An 8,769-nucleotide genomic window follows, 5' to 3' on the forward strand; every position below is an offset into this window, starting at 1 on the left:
AAGTTAGGAATACTAATAAGCATCTACCTTACAGGCTGGTTATGAGGATGGATTGATGTAATTGATTCCTGTGACTGGAGGCCTGGTTAAGCATTGGGCTATGATTCACATGGCCAGCAGTTCAAAATCACCAGCAGCTCCATTGGAGAAAGACTAGGTTTTCTATGTACCTGAAGAACAGTATGGAACAGTTTCAGAAACACATTGTGCACTCTGTTTTCTGAATTAATTTATTCATTCAACAAATGTCTATTGACTACCAAAAATAACAAATATATTTGGTTGTGGGGACTTGGGTTACATTCATAAGAAAAACACAGGACTTTGTGACCTCCCCTGATGGCTTATGAAGAAGAGACTCTTTAGAGTAGTCATGCTATTCTCAATATTAATTTTACTACTGTATTGTTATGCCTAGTGTGTTAGGGTGGGATGACTAGAGAAACAAATCCAGTGACATTCTTTTATGTGTAAGAAAGAGCTTTATATCAAGAAGGAATATCAAGAAAAAATCCCAGCCTAGTCCAACTTAATCCCATAAATCCGATATTAGTCCACAAGTCCCTCTTCAGACTCATGCAGTCACAAGACATGGTGCAGAAGGAATATCACCAGTTGGTGGGTGCAAAGTCATGTGGACCCAATGATGGTGGTAGCATCACAGGGCTTTGGCAGCCATAGGGCCAGCCATCAGGAAGGTGAAGGCAGAGGGAAGGGGAGGTTCCCAGGGCCACACCCACAAGGAAGCGCCATCAGGTTGTGACCTGATTGACAGGTTGGTTACCACCCTACACTTTTATACATCTTCAAGTTGACAAGAAATTATATAACTACCACACCAGGATAATTTCTCATTCCATAGATCACCACTTATTTAGGCAGTTAGTACAATTATGAGAGCTACTTTTTGTTTTTAGCTAAATTATCCTTACAAATATATATATCACAACTCAAAAGTTAAATATTTTTACGACACTTCATTTTTTTCCATTTTATTTTGAGATTTTACATTTTGGCAATTGAGAGTAGTTTGCTTGCTCTTAATCTAAGGAAAGTATTAAAATAAATCTTAATGTTCTCTTTTAAGTATTCTTTTAAAAATTCACTTTTAATGACAATCTTTTCAAAAAGTGTCATTAACATTTATGTCACACATCGTTCAATTTAAGCGTTCAATCATAATGATAGGAGTTGTGTAAATTGATCATCACCTCAATCAATTTCAGAACATTTTCTTCGCATACTCCATTCCCCCCTCTTCCCCTGCCATGCCCCTTGGCAGTTATCAATCCACTTACTCTCTCTTTAGATCTACCTGTCCTGGATTTCATACACAGCAAACATACACAATGCAGACAGGAAGCAAGCAAACAAAACCCCAACAACAATAACTCGGCAAAACACAGAGAAGCCTCAATCAAAAACAAATCAGAAATATAGATCAAAATGATAAACCTGACCTGTTGGTTCAAACCTTGTTAGTTGATTCCCCCTCTGATGCATGTTAGACCCGATCTGGTTTACAACGTCTTCTGTATTTTTTTGTTTGTTCATATTGGGATTTATCTCAGATGCATTATGTCATTGGGGGTCACCCTCTTGAATTTTTGTTATGTATTTTTTGTTTTTCAGTATATGAAATCCAGGATTGATGAACCTCTAGGGACAGGAAGTAGAGTAAGGGTTTCTTGGGGGTACAGTGTAGGCTGGGTTTGGGGAGATGATGTCAAGGAGTTCAAGAAGGAAAAGAAAGTTTTGAAACTGATTGTGGTAGCAATTGTACAATACTGCTTGGTGTGATTGAACTATGGAATGGTATATCTGTATTAACTCCAAATAAAATGGTTTTGGGGAAAAAACTGAAACAACTTTAGAATGGGTCAAAGAGAGAGAAGGTATGACATTTTAGCCCAACAGTATTTGCCATACTGGACTATGAAAGGCTCTCTGCTATCAGGGCTGTCATCCCACAACCACGGTCAGAGAAGGTTCATCAGAGGCTTCCTCCATGTGGGAACCCTATCATCCTACAGCCTTCTGAAAATGGAGCGTTCACAGTTGAAGCCCCTCTATCATTTCCTCCTTAAGATTTGGATGTTATTATGTATAATCCTTGGATCACACAATCATGATCTATTTCTGAGAAAGGAACTTGATATTCAAGTTTGAGATTTAAAAATAAGGTGCATAGAGACGGTTTTCTTTTTTCTTCACTCATATTTTTATTTCTTTGAACCCATCTCTTATGTATTTGACTCTTGTACCCAGGAAGAGTATGTGTACATCACCTGTTGAAATGTTTCAATTTTTCTATTCCTATGACTGCACGAATATGACATTTTTCACAAATGAGTACTTCCTTCCCTACCACCTTGGGGCTGGGTAGGGGTGGAGAAGGAAGTCTCAAATTGTGCTTGTGTAAATATAATCAAGAGCATTGCAGTCTCCTGCATCTTCACAAATGATTTTTTTTAATTCTGAGACAATCATTCTTTAAATAGAATATTGTCCCGTGAAAATTGCTCATAATGCTGAGAGTACACCTTGTAAAAGGTGTGTAGAGAATATAGGGTGCATTCTCAGCATTGCAGAGAAGCCAAAGTTAAGGCTCTCTGGAATATCAAAAGCAAATTTATAGCAGTTCATTAGTGTAAGGAAAGCTGTATGCTGCTATTCCAGGGAGCTGCAAACAAGACCGCCATGCACGAGGAGACTGGAGATGAAGCCCTTTGCTCGGGGCTCTCATTCTTCCCACAGAAACCCACTCATCTGTGTTGAACCAATTTTCTTTAGAGCTTCGGTCTCACTGTGCAAGCAAAGGGTGTTTCTACCTGGTGGTCTCTGGGCAAACATTCTGTCCATTGCTTCATGTTAGGCCTGAAGTCTGGAACGAGTACAGAGGCAGGGTTGAAGAATCTGCAGAAAAGACTCTAATGCAAATTTTAAAACGTAGTTTTCGTTTAATGAGAGAATGTTTAGGCTGTCTGTTCATGTAAAGGTTATTGTCTCAGAAACCCTGTATAGGATCACTATGAGTCGGGATTAACTTCATGGCAGTAAATAATGGGTAATGTGTTAGAGTAGGTTCCCTGGAGAAACAAACCAGTGATGCATATGAATGTGTATCTATGCAGATAAACAAATCTGTGTGTATATTGCATATGTATGAAAGAGAATTTTTTGACTTTTTTTTGGTTATTTTAAAAAATAATTTTATTGGGGGCTCATATAACTCTTTTTTTAAAACATTTTATTAGGGGCTCATACAACTCTTATCACAATCCATACATATACATACATCAATTCTATAAAGCACATCTGTACATTCTTTGCCCTAATCATTTTCTTTTTTTTCCTTTTCTCTTTTTACATTTTATTAGGGGCTCATACAACTCTTATCACAATCCATACATATACATGCATCAATTGTATAAAGCACATCGAACATTCCCTGCCCCAATCATTCTCAAAGCATTTGCTCTCCACTTAAGCCCTTTGCATCAGGTCCTCTTTTTTTTCCCCTCCCTCCCCGCTCCCCCCTCCCTCATGTGCCCTTGGTAATTTATACATTGTTATTTTGTCATATCTTGCCCTATCCAGAGTCTCCCTTCCTCCTCTTCTCTGCCGTCCATCTCCCAGGGAGGAGGTCACATGTGGATCCTTGTAATCAGTTCCCCATTTCCAACCCACTCACCCTCCACTCTCCCAGCATCGCCCCTCACACCCTTGGTCCTGAAGGTCCATACATCAATTGAATCAGATATGTTTGTACATATGTTGCCCCCATTCGAGAGAGAATTTTTTTTATCAAGAAAATGATTCACACAATTATAGAAATGGCTAAGTCCAGTCATTTCAAGGCCCTGGTCAGAGGTTATTCTGAAGGCTTCTTTTCCTGGCCTGGACAGCTTCAGGGACTAATGAACCAGTGTGACGATGAACCAGAAAGTAGGAACATGAACGATGCAGACTGAAGGCTGGTGGCTGCAGAAGCAGGTGAATCTCAGGTCAGCAGGTCAGAAGGCAGCCTGGATGGTAGGTCACTGATGTCTCCCAGGGTTGGCAATACAGTGGGAAGTTGGCTTCGGTCCAGAGAACCAGAGGTCGATGAACTAGATGCAGGATGCAGTCCTAACAAGAAACAACCTCCCTCACCCAATCCACTTATATAGGAACTAAGTCACATCCCAGAGGAAACTTCATTTCAATTTCATCAAGACTGTGACCTGAATAAAGGTGTTGCACTTCATCTTTTTACAACTGACGCCGCTATAAAATCGATTTTATTATGTTATGTAACATAAGGTAGGATTATGAGACCTTAAATGCCAAACCACTGAGAATCCTGACCCAGCAAAGTTGAACCAAAACCTATCAAAGGCAGTTTTTATTTTCAATTGTTTCCTGGCCCCCATGATATATTGCAAAAAAGAATATGTTTTTGACTAGTAAATAAAATTAAAGACTTAAATCAGTTTGATTATTCCCTCTCACTTTAAATGAAAACATGTTTGTTTCTACTCAATGCGATGAGAACTTTTGGGGCACCTCATATAGCTATATTGCCCACTGAATTATTTCAGTTGAAACATGTTACGTACTTGAGACAATTTCCAGATGATTGGTCTCTAAAAGTCCATTTTATACTAAATAAGAAAAATCAATATCATTTTTATTTCATAGAAGTTATAGCATTTCTATTAACTGTATTTGTAAAGAATAAAATTGATAGCATATAAATCAATAGGTCGATTATTATATTTGGTTACGCTAATGAGTATTTTGTAACCTTCTTTTAATCCGTTTGCTATTCCTCCATCCACAAGCCTCAGTGAATGTATTTTAATACTGTTTTCATAGGTGCATAGAAGAAAATTTCCCTTTTATAATATTAAAGTCCATGTAAGCTTGCTTGGTGCTATTAAAGCATTTTTTCTGTCCCCCCACCTTTTTGTTCTGTCTCTTTCAACCTTGCCAACCATACATAAGAATGCTCATAGAAATGCCTCTCAGACAGGCTTATGGTTTGTATTCACTAATAAATCATACATAATTAGAAATATAAGTCCTTTCTTCCCCACACAAATACATCTCATTCAAAGATAATTCTCTTTTGTGAATGATGCTTGACATGTAATAAACTAGGATAACCTTTATTATGTGCATTTCTCTAATCAAAGTGTTATTTTGTGGGGAGGACTCAAGATTACAATATTTAAAAAAGAATTGGATTAATCCCATTAGGAAAAACCTTTCTATATCAAAAACCTTTAAACATTGAAAAACTCTATTAGGCGCTTATACAAATATGTATTAGATAGAATTAAACATCACACTTGAAAATTGCCAAAACAAAACAGTAGCTCACATTTTCAGGATACTATAGCTATATGCACAAATCACAGAACTCATCATGAGGCTTCAGTAATGTCAAATTTGGGAAGTAAAAAGTAACAAAGGTAAACTGATTTGCTCAAGATGGTTCATTTAGTAGAGGCAGGATTGTTTTCTCTCCCTTGGCCCTGTAAAACCTCTCTTTTTTACTCCTGCTGAGTCGGATGAGAGTGGTGTGCTGCTATAGCTGGTCATTATTGCTAATTAACTTCAAATTAAAAAATCTTTTTTCTATTAAGTGGTAAGATTTAGTTTGAAAATCTTCAAAGATAATGAACACCCTCTTATTTATTCATTTTCCTCTTTTGCCCCTAGATAATGCTCCATATAAATTACTATCAGAAACAGATTTTTAGCATCATGGTGTGCTTTAACTTACATTTTAGTAACTTTTATAACAGTTAACTGTTTTTCCACTTTAAATGATTTGTTAAAGGGATTCACAGAGAAAAGGGGGAAATAAATGAATAAACTACAAACAATGTTGTGATACATTAGTGATCTAGATATTGGAAAGTAGTGAAATATCACTAACACAATATCCCTAGTTTCCGCTAATGTCAGATCACAAATGCGTAAGTGATACTTCACTACTTTGTAACATCTAGATTTTAATTTTCTATTTCCTGAAGATAAAATTCACATTCTTTAAACTTGTCTACAATATATTAGGACTTATAAAAATTTTTGTCATCCCCACCTCATTCAAATATATGGTGGTGTAGTTTTTATGTGTTGGGCTGCTAACTACAAGGTAGCAGTTCGAAACCACCAGCCGATCTGAGGGAGAAACATGAAGCTTTCTATTCCCATACAGATTTATGGTCTCAGGAACCCCCAGAGGCAGTTCTACCCTGTCCTGTAGGATTACTGTGAGTCAGAACAAACTTGACGGCAGTGAGTTTGCATTGAACTCTATATAGTTTTCTAGAAATAAATGACAGCTTATAAAATATTGTTATTATTGGATATCATAAAGCAAATTCTTTCTCATAAGGACCCCATATTTTAGAGCGTAACTTCCCCATGGGATTTTTTTTTCTTTTTGCTGAGCTTGCCTGCTAACCTAAGGGTTGGTGGTTTGAATTCACCAGCCACTCTGTGAGGAAAAGATGCGGTAGTCTGTTTCTGTCAAGATTACAGCCATAGAATCCCTGTTGGGCATTCTACGACCTTCTGTAGGGTGGATAGGAGCCAGACTGGATTAGAGAGGCAGGGCCATTGTTTTAAGAAGCCTTGGCAGCACCATGGTCTTGTACTAGGCTGCTAACTAAGCATGCAGCAGTTCAAACCCACCTTTTAGTCCATGAGAGAAATATCTGGCAGTTTGCTTCCCTAAAGATTATAGCCTTAGAAACCTAGATAGCAGTTGTACTTTATTCTACACGATTACTATGAGTCAGAATCGACTCATCATCAATGAGTTTGAGTGAGTGAGTGTGTGTGTGTGCACGTGTGTGTGTTTTCAATCTTTACAGAAGCAGATTCCCGGGCCTTTCTCCCCAAGAGTTATGGGTGGATTCAAACTGCCATCTTATTTGCTGGCAGCTGAGTGCTTAACCAGTGTGCATGAGGGCTCCTTGGTTACATAATGATAACTAGAAATAAACACATAATTTGTTAATATTTTTCTTTCATAAAATGTATATTAACAAAATCTTGAGAAGTACTTTGTCATTTTATCAATGTTTACAGTGAGTCAAGGAATTTGAATGTCTTGGATTATGTACACTGATCTTACCAATTAGAAATTGAAGATGATTTGTTCACCTAATTTATTTATTAACAACTTATCAGTCACTTACTCGAAAATTTACTTTAGCAATTTTAGTCCCCAATGTTTTTAATACATCAACTTTTATTTATTTTTGTTAATATAATTGTATTGGGGGCTCATACAACTCTTATCACAATCCATCCATGCATTGTGTCAAGCACATTTGTACATTTGTTGCCATCATCATTCTCAAAACATTTGATTTCTACTTGAGCCCTTGGTATCAGCTCCTCAGTTTTTCCCCTTCATGCTCCCCCCTCCCTTATTAACCCTTGATAATTTATAAGTTATTATTATTTTGGCATACCTTATAATGTCTGACGTCTCTCTTCACCCACTTTCTGTTGTCCATCCCCCAGGGAGGAGGTTATATGTAGATCCTTATGATCAGTTCCCCTTTTCTACCCCACCCTCCCTCCACCCTCCTGGTATCACCATTCTCACCACTGGTCCTTAATGGATCAGCAAACGTGGTGAAGAAAGCTGATGGTGCCTAGCTATCAAAAGATATAGCATCTGGAGTATCAAAGGCTTGAAGATAAACAAACAGCCATCTAGGTGAGAAGCAACAAAGCCCACACGGAAGAAGCACACCAGCCTGTGTGACCATGGGGTGTCAAAGGGGTGAGGTATCAGGCATCGAAGGACAAAAACATCATGTAATTGTTAATGAGGGGAAGTACAGATTGGGGATCCAAAGCCTATCTGTAGGTAATGGGACATCCCCTTAGAGAAAGATTGCAGGGAGGAGACACGCCAGTAAGGGTGCAGTGTAGCAACAATGAAACATACAACTTTCCTCTAGTTCTTAAGTGCTTCCTTCCCCGCCCACCCCCACTATCATGATCCCAATTCTAACTTACAAATCCGGCTAGACCAGAGGACGTACAGTGATAGAGATAGGAAATGGAAACACAGGGAATCTAGTCCCAAATTTTTAAAATTGTATTTTGAGATATGCTATTAATATTTCTTTTCCATTACACAACAAAGTTTTTTATTCTATTGCCTCCTTCACACTTTTTGAACATACCATTGTTATTCCAACAGTGATACATTTATTAGCTTGATAAAGTTTTTGGCATCATCCAGAAAGAGCTTATTTTCCTGAATGATTTGAATAATATGGGTTATGTCCTTTCAAATTAGTAATTCTGAAGAATGTCGTGTGACCATTGTGTTACATGAAGTCCCTAAGAAACCATTGAGATGTAACAATTATTAGGACCCTTCTAGTTCTAATTTCTTATGTGATGAGTTATAATTCTGGACTCTGCCTGTGGCTATAATTATATTTTGGAAAGAGTTCTCTACTAAATTAAGGGGCAGGACTAAGGTGGGATTAACTCCTGAGTTTAGTAAAGTGTGTAAACCAAGTCACACACTTTGTCTCCTTGGAAGGTATGGCATGCTAAAAGTCAAAAATCTCACTTCCATCAGTCATTTCTCTGTGTATAAGAGCCTTCTCGCTCACAGAGAGAAAGTGCCGGAACATTGAAAGAGTATGTTCCAGATCTCAGAAGTGGCAGAGACTGACACTGCAGGCACCAGAGGCTGTGGTACAGAGGCTTTGGGACAGAACAAGAGGACCAGGGCTG

This window comes from Tenrec ecaudatus, chromosome 18 (genome assembly GCF_050624435.1).
Source record: "Tenrec ecaudatus isolate mTenEca1 chromosome 18, mTenEca1.hap1, whole genome shotgun sequence".
NCBI lineage: Eukaryota > Metazoa > Chordata > Mammalia > Afrosoricida > Tenrecidae > Tenrec > Tenrec ecaudatus.